This window comes from Heptranchias perlo, unplaced genomic scaffold, assembly GCF_035084215.1.
Source record: "Heptranchias perlo isolate sHepPer1 unplaced genomic scaffold, sHepPer1.hap1 HAP1_SCAFFOLD_44, whole genome shotgun sequence".
NCBI classification, from domain to species: domain Eukaryota; kingdom Metazoa; phylum Chordata; class Chondrichthyes; order Hexanchiformes; family Hexanchidae; genus Heptranchias; species Heptranchias perlo.
The window spans coordinates 3,472,326-3,497,456 of record NW_027139453.1 but is presented as its reverse complement, the minus strand read 5'-3'; the positions used below and the strand labels follow the sequence as shown (position 1 = coordinate 3,497,456).

At 46.2% G+C, this 25,131-nt stretch overlaps 1 long non-coding RNA gene across 12 annotated transcripts in view; it reads right to left on the bottom strand.

Annotated features, from left to right (window-relative positions):
- The window catches only part of LOC137312934 (uncharacterized), a 146,850-nt gene that overhangs the window by 29,199 nt on the left and 92,520 nt on the right, over positions 1–25,131 (bottom strand). For all 12 annotated transcript variants that reach the window (XR_010960919.1, XR_010960912.1, XR_010960918.1 and 9 more), the window contains 2 exons: positions 21,440–21,605; positions 6,403–6,568 (listed from right to left, as the gene is read on the bottom strand). This is a non-coding gene — a long non-coding RNA (uncharacterized lncRNA). The remainder of the gene's footprint in view (positions 1–6,402; positions 6,569–21,439; positions 21,606–25,131) is intronic.

The following is a 25,131-nucleotide window of genomic DNA, read 5'->3' as shown; positions in this document are numbered from 1 at the left end:
GAGAGAAGGTGAGCACAAGAAGAGAAACAGAGACAGAGGGGAAGACAGAGAAAGATAAGGGTGATAAGGAGAGAGAACGACACAGGGCCAGAGAGAGAAAATAAAAGTCAGGGAGACATGAAATTCACAGGGGAGACAAACAGAGAGAGTGACATTTAGCTCAGGTGGTTCGAGCGTGATATTAATGCCACAAAGGGCGCAGGTTTCATCCCTGCAAGGACCACGAACGTTCTTTTTATTGAGGGCGCAGTTTGCTCTCTTTATTTTAGACTGTGAGCGAATTATAAATGCAAAGTTTGGAAGGAAATTCACTCAGAACAGAGCATCGGAGAAGCATTTTCATGTTGGTGCTGTCAGTCCCGGATCATTCTGTGTCTGTTTAAAAGGGGTGTGCTGTAAGTCCTGGATCATTCCGTGCCTGTTTAAAAGGGGTGTGCTGTCAATCCAGGATCATCCTGTGCCTGTTTTAAAGGGGTGTGCTGTCAGTCCCGGATCATTCTGCGTCTGTTTATAAGTGGTGTGCTGCCAGTCCAGGATTATCCTGTGTCTGTTTTAAAGGGGTGTGCTGTCAGTCCAGGATCATACTGTGTCTGTTTTAAAGGGGTGTGCTGCCAGTCCTGGATCACAGACTCAAGTTGCTGTTCTGAGCCTGAAACCGTAGACGGCTCGATCACACTGGAGATCACAACCCACTGAGGGGAAATGGGGCATGAAAAGCTTTCAATTAATGAAACAAATACTTAAAACAGGAAGATTTGAGACCCCATAGAAATACGGAGATCACAGGAGCCTGTCGCTAAGGCAAAGCAGTTATGAACGGAGATTTCAATTTTCCCATTGTCTGCGTTATAGTGCACCTCGGACAGTTTACTGAAACAATATCACAGAACGCGGAGGATATAACTATCACGAAAGAGAGAACAAGCTTGAAAAGAAAAGACTGAGGAGTGACCTGATAGAAGTCTTAAAGTTTAATGACAGGTTTGATAGTGTAGACGGAGAGAAGATGACTTCACCCGCGAGTGAGAGCAGACCTCGGGGTTATAAATCGAAGCTGGTCACTGATAAATCCAATATTAATTCAGGAGAAACTCCTTTATCCAGGGAGTGGTTAGTGTGAGCAACTCGCTACCACAAGTGAGTTGAGGCGACGAGCAAAGATGCTGTTAAGATTAAGCTAGACAAACACACGAAGGAAAAGGGAATAGAAGGATATGTTGATTGGGTTCGATGAACAAGCGTGAAAGGAGGATCATCTGCAGCATAAGCAAAGGCATGGACTCTTCGGGACGAATGGCTTGTTTCTGTGCTGTACAGTGTATGCAGGGGGTAAGAGAAAGAGAGAGAGTAAAGGGAGAAAGAGAGAGTAGAGGGAGAGAGAGAGAACACGAGAGAGACAGGCAGAGACAGACAGAGAAAGAGATAAAGTTAGAGGAACAGTATATCGAGAAAGAGAGGAGCGATAAGTAAATAGAGACAGAAGAAGATGTTTTGGAAATGCCTGTGAGCTGTTGGCAGCTGAACAATAGCCACTTGTTGCTGCTTCAATGGATTTGAGACGGAAAGTGGAGAAGGAGAGACAGATTAGAGGGAGAGAGACCGGGAGACAGAAACAGAGAGAGGGAGAATGACGACTTTGAGAGTGGCAGAGAGACAGGCAGATTGTAAGGGTAAGCATAATCGAGACAGATAAATTGTACGGGTGAGATGAAGAAAGGGACAGACAGGGGGAGAAACAGACAGACAGAGAGAGAGAAACAGGGGAGGCAGAGAAACAAGATAGACATAGAGTGAGAGACGGGGATGGATCAGAGAGTGTAGATTGAGGGAGACAGAGAGAGAGAGAGCGATGAGAGACAGAGATAGAAGTGTAGGTGCAGATATACTCGGACAGAAAGGGAGAGATAAAGGGAGTGGTGGGTAAGTGACGGAAAAGAGAGAGAACCAAAGGGAAAGAGTCAGAGGGAGAGAGAAAGGGACAGAGTTAGAGAGTATAGGGAGAGAGACAGAGGGAGGGACAGATAGAGAGAGGATTAGACGGGGATGGTCAGAGGGCGAGAGATAGGGAGAAAGAGAGACAGAGAGATGGGGCTGGGTCAGAGTTTGTAGTCGCACAGAGTGCAGTCGCACAGAGTAAAGTGGCAGAGGCAAAGAGGAAGAGTAAAGGGGAAGCTTGAAATTGAAGGTGAGATATAGAGAAAGGGAGAGAGTTCGTGATTGAGAGAGGTGGAGAGTAGACGTGGAGAGGGAGAGAGTTGGAGAGTAGGGGGAGAGAGTGAGGGGAAAGAGTGAAGAACGAATGATGGAGGCACAGTGGAGAGGCAGAGAGACACCGAGAGGGATTATGAGGATGTGGGGGGGTGATTGACAGAGAGAGAGGCGGACAGACTGTGAGAGTCTGAATAATACAGAGAGAGAGAGATGGTGGTGGTGAGGGAGAAAGAAAGAGACAGACAGATAAAGAAAGAGAGAGAAACAGGGGAGACAGAGAAGCGGAAGACAAAGAGTAATAGATGGGGATGAGACAAGGAGCGTACAGAGAGAGGCAGAGAGAGAGAGAGAGAGGAAGTGGGAGAGACATGGAGTCGAGCGTGAGAGCGTGCAGAGAGTGAGGAGAGTGTGACAGACAGAGAGAGAGGCCGAGAGAGAGAGGGGGGAGAGAGAGAGGGTCTGGAGAGCGAGTAGAGGGAGAGCACGAGTAGAGAGCGAGAAGAGTGAGACACAGAGATGGAGAGAGGGGTAGAGGGAGGGGGACAGGGAAAGTGGGAGGGACTCCCACCTACCGATCTGCTCCTCATATCACTCAACACAACCACCCAAACCTTCTCACAATATCCCTCAACTAAACTTACCACCTTCTCACCATATCCATCAACCCCACCGACCGAATTACTCCCCATATCACTCAACCCCACCTACACACATTCACACAATATCCATCAATCCCCACTTAAACACATTCTCCACATGTACCTCACAAACGGATAACCAACTTCTCCTCCATATCTCTCACTACCTCCGACCCACCTTCTACCAAGATCACTCAACCCCACATAACCACCATCTCACAATATCTCTCAATCATAACCTACCCGCCTTATTAACATTTCCCACAATCACACTTACCCAACTCCTCACCATATCGGTCGACCGCACCGACACACCTTCTGTCCATTTCACTCAACTACACCTACCCATCTTCATACAAAATCCCTCAACTCCAAACTACCCATCATCCCCCGTGTCCCTCAATCCCCACCTACCTATCTTACCCCCAAATACCTCAATCCCCACCTACCAACATTATGACCTTATTCCTCAATCCCACGGACACAACATCCCACCTTATCTCTCAATACCACGTAAACACCTCCCATATCCCTCAAACCAGAACTACACACCTTCTCCCCATAACACTCAACCCCAGCTACCCACATTCTCATAAGACCCCTCAATCCCGACCAACACACATTCCCACCATATCCTTCAATCCCAAACTAACCACCTTCTCCTCATATCCCTCACTCACACCTACCTATCTTCTCCCCATATTCCTCAATCCACACCTGCCATCTTCAGACCAGATTCCTCCGACACTCCTATCCACATCCCCAAAGACCACAATCCTCACCCACCCAACCTCTCGCCATATCCCTCAATCGCACCTACAAACCTACACACCTTCTCTCCACATGCCTCAACCCCACCCACCCAACCTCTCGCCATATCCCTCAATCGCACCTACCCACCTACACACCTTCTCTCCACATGCCTCAACCCCACCTACCCACCTTCTCACAATATCCCACAACCCCCACTTACCCACCATCCCTTCATTTCACTAAATCCCCACTGAAGCACCTTCTACACATATCCCTCAACCCCACCTACTCACATTCTCATCTCATCCGTCAATGCCCACATACCCACCTTCCCCACTTATCCCTCAATCCCCACCTACCGACCTTCACAACAATTCCTTCAATCCCCACCAACCCATATTAGCTCCTTATACCTCAATTCCACCTAATCAACTTCTCACCATATCCCTCAATCCACAACCACCCAACTTCTCACCATATCCCTCAATCGGGCCAACACACCTACCCATATCCCTCAATTCACATCTACACACCTTCTCCCAATAACACTCAAACCCACCTACCCGCATTCTCAAAACATCTCTCAATCACCACCTACACTTCTTCGCACCATATCCCTCAATCCCCACCGAACCGCTTTCTCTTCATGTCCCTCACTCATACTTACCCATCTTCTCCAAATATTCCTCAATCTGCACATATCCATCGACTCACCAAATGCCTAAACTCACCTACGCAGTTTTTCAACAAATCTCTCAACCCCACCTTCCAACCTTCGACCATATCCCTCATAACCACCTTCACGCCATATCATTCAATCCCCAACTACTCACGTTGTCCCAATCCCTCAAACCCATCTACCCAACTTCTCACCATGTCAGTCAATCCCATCTAACCACATCCCCATATACCTCAATCAACACATATGCACCTTAGCCTCCTATCCCTCAATCCCACCTCCGCAAACTTCTCAGCAATGCCCTCAATCCCCACCAAACTACCTTCCCTCCGTATCCCACAAATTCACCGACGCACCATCTCCACAGATCACTCAAACACACCCAACCACCTTCTCACTCTATCCAGTATTACCACTTACCCACCCTCTCACCATATCCGTCAACACCACCTACCCACATTATCTTCATATCCCTCAATCCCGACCGAGACACCTTTTCCCCGTATCACTCAACCCCAACTTCCCACATTAAAAAAAAAATTCTCTATCCACAACTACCTCCCATATCCCTCAATCACCTGAAGACATCTTTCCGCCATATCCCTCAATCCCCACTTCATCATGGGTGACTTTCATCTGCATATATACTGGCCAAACCAAATTAGCAATAATACTGTGGAGCATTTTTTCCTGGAGTGTGCAGGAGATGGTTTTTCAAACCAATATGTTGAGCAGCCAATTCGGGAACAGGCTATCCTAGATTGGGTATGGTGCATCGAGAAGCGCTTAATTCATTAAATTGTTCTGCAGGGTCCTTTAGAGGAGAGTGACCGGAACATGATATAATTCTTCATTAAGATAGAAAGTGAAGGAGTGCAATCCGAAACCAGGGTACTAAATCGAAGGTATGAGGAGTGAGTTGGCTGTGATAGATTTGAGACCTTCATTAAAAGGCATGACGGTGGATAGGCAATGTCTAACATTTGAGGAACGAATGCATGAATTGCAACAGTTATACGTTCCATACTGGCACTAAAAGACAAAAGGACAAAAGGCCCAACCATGGCTAACAGAAGAAGTTAAGGCTAGGATGCGATGCAAAGTGGAATCATAACATTTTGCCAGAAAATGCAGCAAGCCAGAGGATTGGGAACAGTTTAGAACGGAGAAAAAAATGGTCAAGAGATTGATTAAGAGGGAAAATAGAGAATGAGAGTGAACTAGCTGGGAACATAAAAGCGGACTGTAAAAACTTCGACAAACGGGAATATTGTATTGAGATAGACGATCAGCCATGATCATATTGAATGGTGGAGCAGGCTCGAAGGGCCGAATGGCTTACTCCTGCTCATCTTTTCTATGTTTCTATGACTCGGAGGCCGAGATTTCCACCTTCAGCAGGTGGTGTCAGATCGACCGTCCATTACACACCCTGTCACATTTTCACTTCCATTTACTTCGATACCATTGAAAGTAATTGACAGAATATTATGGGCTGATTGCATGCAATTTCCAAAAGGGCTCTCCCGGGGAGTGACGCTCCACCGCAAGCTCCACTGCCCGGATTGTGAGTCCGCTGAAGGCAGAATTAACCCCCGGTGATGAATGGGGGAGAACAAAACCAGGCACGGCCTCGGTTTCGCGCTCCCCACTTTGTTTGATTCGTTTCCATGTTCGGTCTGAGGCATTTTAACCATTTTAACATTTTTGTTCTTGAAATGTCTCTCATTTACTCCGCAGAAATTTTTGTCATCTCTCAATTCCTCAATATCCTGAAATAGATTCCAGGTCAGTGAAAGCATGAAATTCCCTCAAACTCCTGTTTGTCGCCTCCGTTCTGTCCTTTTCCCAGTTCCACTAAAACTGTTTCACTTTGTTTTCAGTCCACACTAGAGTTATACCTGAACCGTCACCCTGTCCTTTGTCCAGATACTGACCGATCCGCTGGGTGTTTCACCTCTTCCTTTCATTGTTTCAGATTCACAATAACTGCAGTTTGACCCATTTCCTTCCAGTTTGGTCTGTTTCTCTTCTGTTCCCTTCTCTGATTCTAAGATCTGATATCTTGTTAGTTTTGTGATGTTTAAATAATCCAAACTCATCCTATCCCCTCCCACTTACCCGATGTTCTTGTCCACTGAAATGCCTGTCGTATGTTGTCAACGAACTGACTCCGTCCACCCCTTCGTCAACTTCCTGTTCTAGTGTGTCCCGGTAGAATTTCTTAAACTGGATCAGTTGGTAACCGGCAGACTTTCTCCAGAACTCAGTGATCGCAGTGTTCGGTCTGTGAACAACAATGGAGAAAAATACACATTATCGACCTTCCATCCGCGCGGCTACATTTGCCCTTAAACGAAACGACTGACGCCTCCTGTGAGCCACGTTATCAAATACCTTCTGAAAAACCATATATGCCGCATGTGTTACAATACATTGACCTATATAGTCACGTCTCAACAAGGCTGTCTCAAATTTGTCAAATACAATGTCAAATGTCTACAGTTAATCCGTTCTCACCTTCTCCGAATTTGAAATGCTCACTAATTACGTGTCTGTTTCAAAGGGATGTGCTTTCATTCCCTGATCATTCTGTGTTTGTTTGAAAGGGGTCTGCTGTCAGTCCCGGATCTTTCTGTGTCTGTTTAAAAGGGCTGTGCTGTCAGTCTCGGATCACTCTGTGCCTGTTTGAAATGGGTGTGCTGTCAGTCCCGGATCATTCTGTGCCTGATTAAAATGGGTGTGCTGTGAGTCCCAGATCAGAGAATCAAGTTGTTGTGCAGAGCCTGAACCCATAGACGTCTCGATCACACTGGAGATCACAACCAACTGAGATGAACTGGGGCATAAAAAGGTTTCAATTAATGAAAAAAAATACTTCAAACAGGAAGTATTGACCCTACACAGAAATACGGAGATCAGAGGAGCCTGTAGCTAAGGCAAAACAGTTATGAAGGGAGATTTTAATTTTCATATAGACTGGGACACGGAGGCAATACATTTCTAGAATGCATCTTGGACAGTTTTCTGAAACAATGTCATGGAACTGAGAGGTTACACATGTCAGGAAAGAGAGAACAAGCTGAGGCTCTTTTCTCTCGAAAAGGGAAGACTGAGGAGTGACGTGATAGAGGTTTTTAAGATTAATGATGTGTTTGTTAGGGTAGATCTGGAGAAGATGTTTCCACTTTAAGGGGAGACCAGAACCACGGGTCATTATTATAAGATAGTCACTGATAAATCGAATTGAATCGAATAATGAATTCAGTGAAAACGTCTTTACCCAGAGACTGGTGAGAATGTGAAACTCGCTACCACAAAGGGTAGTTGAGAAGAATCGCACAGATGCATTTAAGGGGAATCTGGATAAACACATGAGAGAGAAAGAACATCAGAACATAAAAAATGGGAGCAGGAGGAGGCCATCCGGCCCCTCGATCCGGCTCCAGCATTCAATCAGATCTTGGCTGACCTTCGACCTCAACTCCACATTCCCGCCCGACCCACAAATCCCTTGATTCCCCTAAGCCCAAAAATCTATCAATTCCAGCCTTGAATATGCTCAACGACTGAGCATCCACAGACCTCTGGATGGAGAATTCCAAAGATTCACATCCATCTGAGTGAATATATTCCTCCTCATCTCAGTCTTACATGGCCCACCCCTTATCTGAAGACTATTTCCTCTTGTTCTAGACTCGACAGCCAGGGGAAACAATCTCTCCGGATCTATCCTGTCAAGCCCCCTCAGAATCTTATATTCTGTTTTATATGTTTCAATGAGATGGCAGAGGAATAGAAGGACATGTTGATGGTGTTGGAGGAAGATGGATAGGCGAGGGGTGTTTTATAGAATAAGCACCGGCATGGACCTTGTGGTGTGAATGGCCTGTTTCTGAGCTGTGCAGTCCACGGAATTCTGGAACCTTAGCCTACATTCGGCCCGTCATGTCTGTGCTAGCTTTTTGAAAGAACTGCCCAATTTAGTCCTACATCCCAGCGATTTCCTCATCACCCTGCAAATTATTCCTCTTCAATGACATGTCCAATTGCCTTTTGAAAGTTCATATGGAATGTGGTTTCACCGTTCTTTTAGGTATTGCACTCAATCTCATAATAAACCTCGGTGAAAAAATGTTTCTTCATTTCCCATCGAGATATGTTGCCAATTATTTTTTATCTCACAGAGGAGCGGTAGGGAGAGAGAGAGAGAGAGAGAGTAGAGGGCGTGAGAAAGACAGGGTAGAAGGAGACAGAGAGGGTACAGACAGAGAAAGTAGGAGAAAGAGGAGAGTAACTTGAGGAAGAGAGATAGAGCGAGAGTGGAAGGAGACAGAGAGAGTACAGAGAGAGCACGAGAGATAGAGATAGAGAGAGAGGAGAGTAGGGTGAGAAAGAGAGAAACAGAGAGAATAGAAGAAGACAGAGAGGGTAGAGGGGTAGAGAGGAAGAGAGGATGAGACAGAGACAAGAGGAAGATAAGGAGAACACAAAAAGAGAAATAGAGTCAAAGGGGAAGACAGTGAATGACCACGGAGAGAGTGAGAGAGAACGACAGAGGGACAGAGAGAGGGAGAGAAACATACAGAAAGAGAAACAGGGTAGAGACGGACGGAGAGAGGGAGAGACAGGGACAGAGCGAGTGATAGAGACTGGTCAGAGAGAGAGAGAGTCGAGTGTGTGTGTGTGTGTGAGAGAGAGAGAGAGAGAGAACAAGGATCACAGCATCACAGGGCGTTGGAATCACTGAGAATGGGGGAAGGCAGTGATCTCTGGAGAAGGCACAGGCTTCATCCCAGTCTCTGTTGGTAGATCTCACCCGGTGTGCGACTGACACCCACTCACAGAGAATGGGAGAGAGAAGAGGGAGCTTTACTCTGTATCTAAACTCTGTTGTTCCTGCCCTGAGAGTGTTTGATGGGATAGTGTAGAGGGAGCTTAACTCTCCATCTCACGCGTGCGGTACCTGCCTTGGGAGTGTTTAACGGGACACTCTGGAGGGGCTTTCACTCCATATCTAATCCGTGCTGTACCTGTCCTGCGAGTTTTTGATGGGACAGTGTCTTGGGGCCTTGACTCTGTATCTAACCTTTGCTGCACCTCCACTGGGAGTAGTTGATGGGACACTCTGGAAGGGTTTTCACTCCGTATCTAATCCGTGCTGTACCTGTGCTGGGCGTGTTTAATGGGACAGTGTAGAGAGGGAATTTCTCTGTATCTAAACTGTGCTGTGCCTGCCATGGGAGTGTTTGATGGGTCAGTGCAGAGGGTATTATACTCTGTATCTAACTCGAGCTGTACCTGCCCTGGGAGTGTTTGATGGGACAGTGGAGAGGGGATTATACTCCGTATCTAACTCGAGCTGTACCTGCCCTGGGAGTGTTTGATGGGACAGTGTGGTGGGGGATTTACTCTGTATCTAACCTGTGCTGTGCCTGCCAGGGGAGTGTTTGATGGGAGAATGTAGAGCGGGTTGCACTCTGTATCTAACCCGTGCTCTTTCTAACTTGTGAACAGTTCAGACTGAAGTGGTTGATATTCCTCATGCCTCACATTCCGAAGCATTAAACACTGTGACAGTGTTTTATTTTGCTCCGCCCTGTTATTATAAAACTCTCTCTGTTCACCTCAGAAGGTTCTGCCTCTCGCATGGATCCGTGTTCCACCGGCAGATGCCCCACGGGTCAGCGCTGAGTGTGGTTATTGTACCATGGGGTGTATCACTGCCAGTCCACATCATGTGCTCATAATGTGGACTGGCAGTGATACACCCAACGACTCCATCCCTCTCCCTGGCGAACGTCTGGTGCAGAAACAGACCATTCACAACCCTCGACTTCCGATTTGACCCTGAGCTGAAATTCCGACCACATATTCTATCCATCACCAAGTCCGCCTACTTCCATCTCTGTATCTCGACCGTCTCGCTCACGTCTCTTCTCACCTATTGCTGAAACCCTTGTCCGTGCCTTTGTTACCTCGAGACTGGACTATTCCAATGCTCTTCTGGCCAAACTCCCATCTTCCACCCTTCAGTAACATCAGCTCATCCAAAATTCAGCTGCCCGTATCCAAATTCGCACAAAGTCCTGTTCAATCATCACCCCCTGTGTTCGCATTGGCTCCCGGTCCGGCAACGCCTCGATTTTAAAATTCTCATCGTTGTGTTCAAATCCTTCCACGGCCACCGATCCGCCTATCTCTGTAATCTCCCCCAAGACTGCAACCCCATCCTCCCCCACTGAGGTTTCTGCACTCCTCCCATTCTGGCCTCTCGCGCATTCCCGAATTCCTGCACTGCACCATTGGTGGCTGTTACTTCAGCTGCCTGGTCCATAAGCTCTGGAATTTCCTGCCTCTGATTCACTCTCCTCCTTTGTGACGCTATTTAAATGCAGCTTCTCACGATATCCCTCAATCCACAACTGCCAACCTTCTCCCCATATCACTCAACCCCAGCTACTCGCATTCTCCCCATTACATTAATCCCCAACTGCGAACCTTCTCTCCCAATCGCTGAACCCGACCTACCCACCGTCTCAACATATCCCTCAATCCCTACCGACCCAGCTTCCCACCTTCCAACCATATCCCTCAATCCCCAACTAGCAACCTTCTCCCTACATTTCCTAATTCCAACCTACCCACTTTCTGCCCATATTCCTTAATCTCACCGATCCATCTTCTCCCCATATTGCTCACTCTCACCTACCAACCTTCTCCCCTTATCCCTCATTCCCACCTACACACCTTCTCAAGTGTTCAGAACATACTCCTTTCATTAAGGTGAGTTTGGAGACTGAGAATCACTCCCAGGAGTATTCCAGTTTCTGAAGGGGTACAAAGAGCTGATTTGTTCATGATACTCAAACTTTCATTCAAACTTTGAATCAACTCCCACACTCACCTGGTTGACTGAAATGCGCTCTGAAATATGGCCTCGGTATCAGACAGGCGCACCCAGCCCAGACGGGCCTGCAAAGTACTTCTCACTAACGTCTGTGAACTGGTGCCAAAGTTGGGAGATCTGCCCCACAGACTCGTCAAGCAGTAACCTGACATAATCATTATGAGCCGAGGCTCAGTCGGTAGCATCTCTCCTCAGAGTCAGAAGGTCGTGCGCTCGGACCCCACACACACCAGAGACTTGTGCATCTTAATCCAGGCCGACAATTTCCTGTGCCAGTACTGTGGGAGCGCTGCACGCTCAGAGGGTCAGTGCTGAGGGAATGATGCACTGTCAGTGGAGCAGTACTGAAGAAGCGCCGCAAGGTCGGTGGGTCAGTATTGAGGGAGTGTTGCACTTTCGGAAGGTCACTACTGAGAGAGCGCTGCAGTTTTGGAAGGTCAGTACTGAGGGAGGGCTGAACTCTTTGAAGTTTCGTCATTTGGATGAGATGTTAAACCGAGTGCGCTCATCTCAGTCTTAAATGGCCGACCCCTTATCTGGGGAATGGGGAATGCCTATTCCCCATTGGACGAGATTCGCCAGTCAGTGGTGTCACCATCTATCCTGTCAAGTCCCCTCAGAATACTATATGTTTCTATGAGATGAGAAAGAAATAGGATATGTTGATGGGGTTAGATGAAGAAGGGTGGTGGGTGGCTCGTGTGGAACATAAACCCCGCCATGTATCTATTGTGCCGAATGGCCCGTTTCTCAGCTGTACAGTCTAAGTATTTCTGGAATCTTAGCATACATTGGGCCCGTCTTTCCCTTGCTGGTTCTTTGAAAGAACTCCCCAATTTAGTCCTACACCCCAGATTTTGCCCCATAACCCTGCAAATTAGTCCTCTTCAATGATATGCCCACTTGCCTTTTGAAAGTGCCTGTGGAATGTGGTTCCACCGCTCTTTCAGGAAATGCATTCCAAATCATAACAAACCTCAGTGAAAAAAATGTGTCCAAATTTCCCCGAGATCTTTTGCCAATTATTTTATTATCACAGAGGAGAAATAGAGAGAGAGAATATTGGGCTGAAGAAAGAGAGAATGCAGAGATAGACAGAACGAGTATAAGTGAGAGAGAAAGCAGGAGAGAGAGAGAGAGAGAGAGATCGTGAAAATAAGGTGAGAAAGAGAGAGAGAGAGTAGAGAGGCAGAGGCAGAGGACAGGATGAGACAGGGTAAGAGAGAGAGAAGGTGAGCACAAGAAGAGAAACTGAGATAGAGGGGAAGACAGAGAACGATAAGGGGGATAAGGAGAGAGACCGACACTGGGCCAGAGAAATAAACAAAAGTCAGAGTGAGTGAAAAAAAACAGGGGAGACAAACAGAGAGAGTGAAAATTAGCTCAGTTGGTTTGAGCGTGATATTAATACCACAAAGGGCGCAGGTTTGATCCATGTAAGGGCCACGAACGTTTTTATATTGAGGCGCAGTATCTTCTCTTTATTTTAGACTGTGAGCGAATTTTAAATGCAAAGTTCGGAAGGAAATTCACTCAGAACAGAGCATCGGAGAAGCATTTTAATGTTGGTGCTGTCAGTCCTGGATCATTCCGTGCCTGTTTAAAATGAGTATGCTGTCAATCCAGGATCATCCTGTGTCTGTTTTAAAGGGGTGTGCTGTCAGTCCTGGATCATTCTGTGCCTGTTTAAAAGGGATGTGCTGTCAGTCCAGCATCATCCTGTGCCAGTTTTAAAGGGGTGTTCTGTCTGTCCTGGATCATAGACTCAAGTTACTGTTCAGAGAATGAAACCGTAGACGGCTCGATCACACTGGAGATCACAACCCACTGAGGGGAACTGGGGCATGAAAAGCTTTCAATTAATGAAACAAATACTTCAAACAGGAAGAATTGAGCCCCCACAGCAATACGGAGATCAGAGGAGCCTGTAGCTAAGGCAAAGCAGTCATAATCGGAGATTTGAATTTTCCCATTGTCTGCGTTATAGTGCATCTCGGACAGTTTACTGAAACAATATCATAGAACGGGGAGCATATAACTATCACGAAAGAGAGAACAAGCTTGAAAAGAAAAGACTGAGGAGTGACCTGATAGAAGTCTTTAAGTGTAATGACAGGTTTGATAGGGCAAACGGAGAGAAGATGATTTCACCAGCGAGTGAGAGCAGACCTCGGGGTTATAAATCGAAGCTGGTCACTGATAAATCCAATATTAATTCAGGAGAAACTTCTTTACCCAGGGAGTGGTGAGAGTGAGAAACTGGCTAACACAAGTGAGCTGAGGCGACGAGCAAAGATGCTGTTAAGATTAAGCGAGATAAACACACGAGGGAAAAAGGGAATAGAAGGATATGTTGATTGGGTTCGATGAAGAAGGATGAAAGGAGGATCATCTGCAGCATAAGCAACGGCATGGACTCTTTGGGACGAATGGCTTGTTTCAGTGCTCTACAGTGTATGTAGGGGGTAAGAGAAAGAGAGAGAGTAAAGGGAGAAAGAGAGAGTAGAGGGAGAGAGAGAGAACACGAGAGAGACAGGCAGAGACAGACAGAGAAAGAGATAGAGTTTGAGGAACAGAATATCGAGAAAGAGAGGAGGGATAAGTAAATAGAGACAGAAGAAGATGTTTTGGAAATGCCTGTGAGCTCTTGGCAGCTGAACAATAGCCACTTGTTGCTGCTTCAATGGATTTGCTCCAAGAAGAATTTCGACAAAAACAGCAATTTGTATCTTAACATCAATCGGACTGAGAGACTGGAACAGACATCGAAGGAATGGAGAATGAGCGAGAATGGGTGAAGACATTGATCTCTGGGAAAGGCCCAGCCTCCATCCCGGTCTCCTTTCGTTGATAACACCCGGTGTGGGATTGAGACCCACACACAGAGCATGGGAGAGTGCAGTGGGACTTTAACTCTGTATCTAACCTGTGTTGTAACTGCCCCGGGAGTGTTTGATGGCACAGTGTAAAGGGAGCTTTACTCTGTATCTCACCGTTGTTGGACCTGCCCTGGGACGGTTTGATGGAAAAGTGCAGAGGGAGATTGAATCTGTTACTAACCCCAACTTCACCTGCCCTTGGGGTGCTTGATGTGACATTGTAGATGGAGCTTTACTCAATATCTGACCCATTTTATACCTGTCCTGGGAACACTTTAAACTAAGGTGGTTGGCATTTCCCATGCCTCATTTTCCAAAGCATTAATTCCGTGACAGTGTCTCTGTTGGTGAGCCCTGTTATTACAAAAATCCTTCTGATCACACCGGAAGGTTCTGTCTCTCACTGGTGTTCGGTTACTTGAGCAGTTCCTTCACAGGTCAGTGCTGAATGTGGCAATTGGATCATGGTGGGGGGACGGGGGCATCATTCCCATGGCCCACTATTGTGCAGACACAGAGAAAGTAGATCATAGTCCAGACACTGAGAATGCAGATCAGAACAGATATTGAAAGAGGCGATCAGAGTCTAGACACTGAGAGAGGTGATCACAGTCCAAATACTGCGAGGGTATTACAGTCCAGACACTGAGAGAGATCAAAGTCCCGACACTGAGAGAGTGGATCACAGTCCAGCCATGAGAGAGGAGATCACAGTACAGACACTGAGAATATCAGGAGCAATTTTTTTAAAAAAATGCACTCAAGGGTTATAATCTCTGGATTATTACCTGAGCCAGGTGCAAATAGTCGGAGGGATAAGCAGATTTGGGAGGAGAACACATGGATGAAGGAGTGGTTCCATTTCGTGGGACACATTCACCTGTACGAGGACAGGATGGAACTGTACTGTTGGGAGCGGCACCACCTGACCCGGGCGGGGGCCAGGATCCCAGCGCCAAGGATAACTCGGGCTTTAAACGAGTAAATGGGGGTTAGGGCTCAGTTGGAAAGTAATAGAAATAACAATTCTAGAAAAAAAGGGAAGAGACTATCGTCAGAAATTATGCTTTAGGCACTGCAGGTAAAGGAAAAATTGAAATATGTAAAGTAATTAAATCGGGAGGGAGAAACAAGGAAAGTGCGAGAAATAAAATATTACAATATGGGTTCGGGTGTGTGGCCCAAATAAGCGTTCATTATAGAAACGCTTGGAGTATAAGCAACAAATTGAATGAAATGCGGGCACAAATTCAACCGACAGGGTACGAAATGGTCGCCATTGCTGAGGCATGGCTGCACAACAGTCAGGAATGGGAACTGAATATACCAGGTTTTAATGTCTAGAGGAAGGATAGGAGAACTGGTAGAGGGGGAGGAGTATCCTGAGTGATTAAGTATGAATTTACTTCATTGATAAGAGAGGATGTAACGAGAGGTAAGCAGGCAGTGGAGCTTTATTGGATGAATTAGGAAATAGAAAAGGAATTAAGACCAAAGTGGGAGTTGTGTATGGACCCTCCTGTAGCAGCTGTGAAGCGGCAGAATGTATAAATGCGGAGATTAGACAAGCAGTGTGTTTGCAAAGGGGACAGATTTTAACTTTCTTATTGATTGGGATAAACAGACGAGCTCATGTCAGAAAGGTAACGAATTTCTTGAGTCGGTTCAGGAAAGATTTCTGCAACAATATATCCGAGGACCAACAAGGGGGCGGGCCATACTGGAATTATCAATGAGTAATGGGGCAGATTAGTTAATAGCCTAAAGGTGCATGAACATTTATCTAAATTGGAAAACTGCACATGTCACTCCACTGTTTAAGAAAGGTGACAGAAGGAAACCAGGGAATTATGGACCAGTTCGCCAAACATCTGTTTCGAGAAATTACTCGAGTATCTAATTAAGGATAGTGACTGAACACCTTGAACATTTTCAGCTGATCGAAAGAGCCAGCATGGATTTTGTTTTGAAGAGGTGACTAAAGTAGTGGACAGGGGAATGCCTATGGAGTTAGTTTCAATGGACTTCCAAAAGTCATTCGATCAAATGCCTCAGAAGAGACTGTTGGCTAAAGTTGAAGCTGGTCGAATTGAGGTGAAATGATTGACCTGGATAGGAAATTGGCAGAGCGGCAGGAGACATTGGGACAGAAATCGCAACGAGCGGCGAGGCAACGCTCAGTGCAGCTGCTGCGAATTAAATTAACAAAACTACTGACTGTAGGCTCTGTGGCGATCAATTGCTAGAATTCGAACTTCACAAAAATTGTGCACGATCAACCCAGCCTCTGAGCAGCGTGATTTGCTGCGCAGCTGGAATGGTGTGTGAGGAGAAGACACGCCCACAAAATCGGTAAGGACGAGCAGTCCCGCCAACAGAATCAGGCTGCATTGCTGAAACAATCAAGCAGACTTCATTCCTTCAAAGTTAGCATTCTGTGTGGCATTGTAAATTTTAAAGGAATCAAAAAACAAAGAAATAATCGAATTAAATTAAAGAGACAGAAGGGAAAAGTTTTAAAAAATAATATTGTAGTTTTAATTGTTATTCAATAACCAAAAACTAATAAAATAAAGAGTAACATGAGAGTCCACGTTTTTAAAAGTTAATCTTCACTTGTTTCGCAGTCATTAAAACTTACCGAGCTGTTAAAACTCAGTTTGGACATTGTATTTACCAGAATGATACCTGGACATCAAGGGTTAGACAATGAAGTGAGATTACACAAACTAGGTTTGCATTCTCTGGAATTTAGAAGATTAAGGGGAGATTTGTTCGAAGTTTTCAAGACATTAAGGGGAACTGATAGGGTAGATAGAGATAAACTATGTCCGCTGGTTGGGGAGTCCAGCACTCGTGGTCTCAGCCTGAAAATTAGAGCCAGAACTTTCAGGAGTGAAGTTATGAAACACTTCTACACGCAAAGGGTGGGAGATGTTTGGAACTCTCTTCTGCAAACGGAAGTCGATGTTCGCTCAGTTGTTAATTTTAAATCTGAGGTTGTTAGATTTTTGTTAACTCTGTTAATATTGTGTTTAAGGCGGGCGAATGACGTTCAGTCAGACATCCGCCATGATGCCAATGAATGGCGTAACAGGTTCGCGGGATCAAATGACCGACTCCTGTTCCGACGTACCTGGTCAATGTCATCACCCACCACAATCTTCAACAGTCGGCGCTGCTGACCAGCAGTGACAGAGCAATGAGAGACAGAGAAAGCGGCAAGAGAAAGAGAGACATTAGCAAAACGGTTGATAAATGGGGAGAGGGAGGGAGAGAAAAAATGACGACATCGACATATAGTTCGGGAGAGTGAACGAGAGATACAGACAGGTGACAAAGAGAGATAGAAACAGAGAGCAGAGAGCAAGAGATAGAGAGAAATAGGAGAGCCCGAAAGAGAGACAGACAGAGAGGTAGCGACGAGGATAGAGGGAGAGACGAGGACAAAGGGAGAGATAGCTGAGGGAAAGAGAGAGAGAGACGCAGAGGGAGACGGAGAGAGAGAGAGAGACGAATGGCGGGGGGAGAGCGATGGAGAGGGAGACAGAGAGATAGTGATAGAAAGGCAGAGAATCAGCAGAGAGAGAGAGAGACATAGAGAGAGAGACAGAATTATAGAGACAGAGAGATGGTGGGGGAGAAAGAATGAAAGATACAGACAGAGGGAGAAACGGTCAGAGAGAGAGGGCGGAGGGAGGAAGAAAGAGAGGGAGAGACGGAGATGGATCAATGAGTGTAAATGGAGGGAGACAGAGAGAGAGAGAGAGTAGAGACAGAGAGAGGACGGTGCTTGTAGAGAGACGGGGAATGAAAGAAAGTGGAGGCTGAGTGACTGGGAAAGAGAGAACCTGAGGGAAAGAGTCAGAGGGATGGGGATGGGATAGAGGGTGCAGTGGCAGAAAGTGTAGTGGCACAGACTGTAGTGCACAGAGTGTAGTGGCACAGAGTGTCGTGGCAGAGACAAAGAGAACGAGTAAAAGAGAAGCTTGAAATTGAAGTTGAGATATATAGAAAGGGAGAGAGTTAGTGACTGAGAGAGGTGGAGACTAGAGGTGGAGAGGGAGAGAGATGGAGAGTAGAGGCAGAGAGTGGGGGGAGAGTGAATAACGAAAGAGGATGACACAGTGCAGAGGCAGAGAGACACCGAGAGAGACAATGAGGAGGTGGCGGAGTCACAGAGAGACAGGCAGACAGACTGTGAGAATCTGAATAAGACAGACATAGAGATAGTGGGGGCGAGGGAGAAAGAAAGAGACAGGCAGATGGAGAAACAGACAGGAAGAGAAAGAAAAAGTGGAGACAGAGAAACGGAAGAGAAATAGTGAGAGATGGGGATGAGTCAGAGACAGAGAGAGTGAGTGAGAGAGACAGAGAGAGAGAGAGAGGAATGGGGAGAGACATGGAGTAGAGGGTGAGAGCGAGTACAGAGCGAGGAGAGTGCGACATACAGAGAGAGAGAGGCCGTGAGAGAGAGAGGGAGAGAGGAAGGGGTGAGATAGCGAGCAGAGGGAGAGTACGAGCAGAGAGCGAGGAGGGTGAGACACAGAGAGAGAGTGAGGTGTCTAGGGAGAGGGACAGGGAAAGAGAGAGAGACTCCCACCGACCGATCTTCTCCCCATTTCACTCAACACAACCACCCAAACCTTCTCACAATATTCCTCAACAAAACGTATCACCTTCTCACCATATCCATCAACCCCACCTACCGAATTTCTGCCCACATCACTCAACCCGACCAACACACATTCACACAATATCCATCAATACCCACCAACTCACATTCTCCACATTTCCCTCAAACTCCACCTAATCACCTTCTCCACATACACCTGACACACGGCTACCCAAATTCTCTCCATATCCCGCATTCTTTCCTACATCCTTCTCCCAAGATCACTCTAAACCACCTAACCAGTTTCTCACAATATCTCTCAATCATAACCTACCCCCTTTATTCATATTTCCCACAATCACACTTAACCATCTCCTCACCATATCCGTCCACCACACCGACCACTTTCTCCCCATATTTCTCAATCCCCACCTACACACCTTCTCCACATATCACTCAACCACACCGACCCACCGTCATACAAAATCTCACAATTCCCAACGACCAATCTTCCCCCCATATCCCTCATTTCCCACCGACCTATCTTACTCCCATATCCCTAAATCCCAACCTACCCACATTCTCTCCTTATTCCTCAATCCCACCTACACACCTTCACACCCTATCCCTCAAACCCCAGATACCCAAATACTCACCATATCCCTCAGGACAACCTAACCAACTCCCAATAACACTCAAATCACAGCTACACAACTCTCCCCGTAACACTCAACCGCAACTGCCCACATTCTCACAACATCACTCAATCCCCACCAACACACCATCCCAACATATCCCTCAATCCCATCTACACAACTTCTCACCATGTCATTCAATCCCAACTAACCACATTCCGAGATGCCTCAATCAACATCCATGCACCTTAACCCCATAACCCTCAATCCCACCAATCCAACTTCTCAGCTGAGTCCTCAATCCCCACCTAACCACGTTCCTTCCGTATCCCACAAACGCACCATCTCAGCAGATCACTCAAACACACCCAACCACCTTCTCACCATATCCATTAATTACCACTTAACCACCTTCTCACCATATCCGTCAATCGCACCGACAAACATTCTACCCATATCCCTCAATCCCCACCGACACATCTTCTCCCCATATCACTGAATCCCACCGACCCGCATTCACAAAAATCCCTCAATCCACAACTACCTCTCTTATCCATGAACACCCCATTGACGTATTTCCGCCATATCCTTCAATTCCCACTTCATCATGGGTGACTTTAATTTAAAGATATACTGGCCAAACCAAATTAGCAATATTACTTTGGAGCATTAAATTATGGAGTGTGTACGAGATGATATTTTAGACCAGTATGTTGACGAGCTAATTTGGGAACAGGCTATCCAAGATTGGGTGTTGTGCATTGAGAAGCGATTAATTAATAACCTTGTCGTGCGGGATGCTTACGGGAAGAGTGACCGTAACATGATAAAATTATTCATTAAGATCGAAAGTGAAGTCGTGCAATCCGAAACTAGGGTACTAAATCTAAACAAAGGAAACTAGGAAGTTATGAGGAGTGAGTTGGCTATGATAGATTGGGAACCTTCATTAAAAGGTATGACGGTGAATAGGCAATGGCTGACATTTAAAGAACGAATGCATGAATTGCAACAGTTATACATTCCAATCTGGCACAAAAAGACAAAAGGAAACGAGGTCCAAACACGGCAAACAAAAGAAATTATGGATAGGATGAAACCCAAAGAGGAGTCATAAAAATTTGCAAGAAAATGTAGCAAGCCTGAGGATTGGGAGCTGTTTAGAATTGAGCAAAAACGAGCCAAGAGATTGATTAAGAGGGAAAAAATAGAGTATGAGTGTGAACTTGGAAGGAACATAAAAGCGGGTTGTAAGAACTTCACAAGAGGGAACATGATATTGAGATAGAGGATCAGCCATGATCATATTGAATGGTGGAGCAGGCTCGAAGGGCCGAATGGCCTACTCCTGCTCCGATTATCTATGATTCGGTGACTCGGTTGCCTCGATTTCCACCTTCAGCAGGTGGTGTCAGATCGACCGTCCATTGCACACCCTGCCACATTTTCACTTCGATTCCATTAAAAATAATTGACAGAATATTATGGGCTGATTGCCTGCAATTTCCTAAAGTGCTCTCCCGGGGAGTGACGCTCCACCGCAAGTTCCACTGCCGGATTGTGAGTCCGCTGAAGGTCGAATAAACCCCCGGTGTTTCATGGGGGAGAACAAAACCCTGCACGGCCTCGGTTTCGCGCTCTCCACAGTTTGTTTGATTAGTTTCCCTGTTCGGGTCTTACACATTTTGACCATTTTAAAATTTTTGTTCTTGAAATGTCTTTCATTTACTCCGCAGATATTTTTGTCATCTCTCAATTTCTTAATATCCTGAAGTAGATTCCAGGTCAGTCAACTCATGAAATTCCATCTAACTCCCGTTTGTCGCCTCCGTTCTGTCCTTTTCCCAATTCCACTAAAACTGTTACACTTTGTTTTCAGTCCACACTCGAGTTAAACCTGAACCGTTACCCTGTCCTTTGTCCAGACACTGACCGATCCGCTGGGTATTGTCACCTCTTCCTTTCATTGTTTCAGATTCACAATAATTGCAGTTTGAAACATTTCTTTCCAGTTTGGTCTGCTTCTCTTCTGTTACCTTCTCTGATCCTAAGATCTGATACCCTGTTAGTTTTGTGATGTTTAAATAATCCAAACTCATCCTGTTCCCCTCCCACTTACCTGATGTTCTTGTCCACTGAAATGCCTCTCGTATGTTGACAACAAGCTGACTCCGTCCACCACTTCTTCAACTTCCTGTTCCAATCTGTCCCGGTAGAATTTCGTGAACTGGACCAGTTGGTTACCGTCAGACTTGATCAAGAACTCAGTGATCGCGGTGTTCGGTCTGTGAACAACAATGGAGAAAACTAAACACATTATCGACCTTCCATCCAGGCGGCTGCAATTCCTCTGACACCAAACGGCTGAAGCCTCCTGTGAGCCACGTTATCAAATAACTTCTGAAAACCCATATATGCCGCATGTGTCAAAATCCATTGACCGATATAGTCACGTCTCAACAAAAGCTGAGTCAAATTTGTCAAATACAATGTCAAATGTCTACAGTTAATCCGTTCTCACCTTCCCCGAATCTGAAATGCGAACGAATTACGTGTCTTTTTAAAAGGGGTGTGCTGTCAGTCCCGGATCATTAAGTGTCTGTTTAAAAGGGGTGTACTGTCAGTCCCGGATCATTCTGTGTCTGTTTGAAAGGCGTGTGCTGTCAGTCCCGGATCAGAGAATCAAGTTGCTGTTCAGAGCTGAACCCAGAGACGGCTCGATCACACTGGAGATCACAACCAACTGAAACGAACTGGGGCATGAAAAGCTTTCAATTAATGAAAAATTTCTTCAAACAGGAAGTATTGACCGGACACATAAATACGGAGATCAGAGGAGCATGTTGCTAAGGCAAAGCAGTTATGATGGGAGATTTCAATTTTCACATGGACTGAGACACAAAGGCAATACATTTCTAGAATGCATCCAGGAAAGTTTTCTGAAACAATATCATAGAACTGAGAGGTTACACATATCAGGAAAGAGAGAAAAAGCTGGGCCTCTTTTCTCTGGAAAAGAGAAGACTGAGGAGTTACGTGATAGAGGTTTTAAGATTAATGATCTGTTTGATAGTTTAGACCTGGAGAAGATGTTTCCACTTGAAGGGGAGACCAGAACCAAGGGCCATTATTATAAGTTAATCACTAATAAATCGAATTGAATCGAATAATGAATTCAGTAAAAACTTCTTAACCCAGTGACTGGTGAGAATGTAAAACTCGCTTCCACGAAGTGCAGTTGAGAAGGATCGCAAAGATGCGTTTAAGGGGAATCTGGATAAACAAATGAGAGAGAAAGAACATAAGAACATAAAAAGTGGGAGCAGGTGTACGCCATCCAGCCCCTCGATCCTGCTCCACCATTCAATCAGATCATGCTTGATCTTCTACCTCAACTCCAATTTCCCGCCCGATCCCCAAATCCCTTGAATCCCCTGGAGCCCAAAATTCTATCAATTCCAGCCTTGAATATATTCAATGACTCAGAATCCTCTGTCCTCTGGGTAGAGAATTCCAATGATTCACATCCCTCTGAGTGAATAAATTCCTCCTCATCTCAGTCTGACATGGCCGACCCCTAATCTGAAGTCTATTTCCCCTTGTTCTCGACTCGACAGCCAAGGGAAACAATCTCTCCGGATCTATCCTGTCAAGCCCCCTCAGAATCTTATGTTCTATTTTCGATTTTTCAATGAGATGGCAGAGGAACAGATGGACATATTGATGGGGTTAGATGGAGAAGGATAGGCCTGGGGTCGTTGAGAACTTCAGCACCGGCATGGACCTATTGGGCTGTATGGCCTGTTTCTGAGCTGTGCAGTCCACTTAATTCTGGAATCTTAGCCTACATTCGGCCCGTCGTGCCTGTGCTAGCTTTTTGAAAGAACTGCCCAATTTAGTCCTATACCCCAGCGATTTCCCCATCACCCTGCAAATTATTCCTCTTCAATGACATGTTCAATTGCCTTTTGAAAGTGCCCATGGAATGTGGTTCCACCGCTCTTTTAGGTATTGCATTCCATATCATATCTAATCACGCTGAAAAAATGTTTCTTCATTTCCCATCGAGATATATTGCCAATTAATTTTATCTCACAGAGGCGCGGGAGAGAGAGAGAGAGAGAGAGAGAGTAGATTGCGTGAGAAAGACAGAGTAGAAGGAGACAGAGAGGGTACAGACAGAGAGAGTGGGAGATACAGGAGAGTAAGGTGTGGAAGAGAGATCGAGAGAGAGAGAGTAGAAGGAGACAGAGACAGTACAGACAGAGAGTGTACGAGAGACAGAGATAGAGAGAGGAGAGTGGGGTGAGAAAGAGAGAAAAAGAGAGAATAGAAGAAGACAGAGAGGGTAGAGGGATAGAGGGGAAGAGAGGATGAGTCAGAGACAAGAAGAAGATCAGGAGAACATAAGCAGATAAAAGAGACAATGGGGAAGGCAGAGAACGACCACAGGAGAGTGAGAGAGACCGATAGAGGGACAGAGAGAGGGTGAGAAACAGACAGAGAGTGAAACAGGGGAGAGACGGACGGAGAGTGTGAGAGACAAGGACAGAGCGAGTGACAGAGACTGGTCAGGGAGAGAGAGAGCAGAGAGAGAGAGATCGAGAGAGAGAGAGAAACAATCAGGATCACAGCATCACAGGGCGTTGGAATCACCGAAAATGGGGGAAGACAATGATCTGTGGGGAAGGCCCAGGCTTCATCCCAGTCTCTGTTGGTAGATCTCACCCAGTGTGCGTCTCACACCCACACACAGAGAATGGGAGAGTGCAGAGGGAGCTTTACTCTGTATCCAAACTCTGTTATTCATGCCCTGAGAGTGTTTGAAGGGATAGTGTGGATGGAGCGTAAATCTCTGTCCAACTTGTGCTCTACCTGCCCTGGGAGTATTTGACGGGACACTCTGGAGGGGTTTTCACTCCTTATCTAATCCGTTCTGTACCTGTCTTGTGAGTTTTTGATGGGACAGTTTCGAGGGGGAGTTAATCTGTATCGAACCGGTGCTGCACCTATCCTGGAAGTAGTTGACGGGACACTCTGGAGGGGTTTTCACTCTGTATCTAACCCGTGCTGTACATGCCCTGGGAGTGTTTGATCGGACAGTGTAGAGGGAGTTTTACTCTGTATCTAACTCGTGCTGGACCTGCCCTGGGAGTGTTTGATGGGACATTGTAGTGGGGGTTTTACTCTGTATCTAACCTATGCTGTACCTGCCAGAAGGGTGTTTGATGGGACAGTGTAGAGGGAGCTTAACTCTGTATCTAAGCCGTGCTGTTTCCAACGTTTGAACAGTTTAGACTGAGGTGGTTGATATTCCTCATGCCTCACATTCCTAAGCATTAAACACCGTGACAGTGTTTTATTTTGCTCCGCCCTGTTATTGTAAAACTCTCTCTGATCACCTCAGAATGTTCTGCCTCCCGCATGGATCCGTGTTCCACCGGCAGATGCCCCACAGGTCAGTGCTGTGTCTGGTTATTGTACCATGGGGTTTATCACTGCCAGTCCACGTCCTGTCCTCCCGAAACAGGCCGAACCCACCGACTCCATCCCTCTCCCTGATGCTGAAACAGACCATTCACAATCCTTGACGTCCGATTTGACCCTGAGCTGAGATTCCGACCACATATTCTCTCCATCACCAAGTCAGCTGACTTCCATCTCTGTAATCCGCCCGTCTCCGCTCCTGCCTCTTCTCATCTATTGCTGAAACCCTTATCCGTGCCTTCGTTACTTCGAGACTGGACTATTCCAATGCTCTTCTGCCAACCTCCATCATCCACCCTTCATTAACTTCAGCTCATCCAAAAC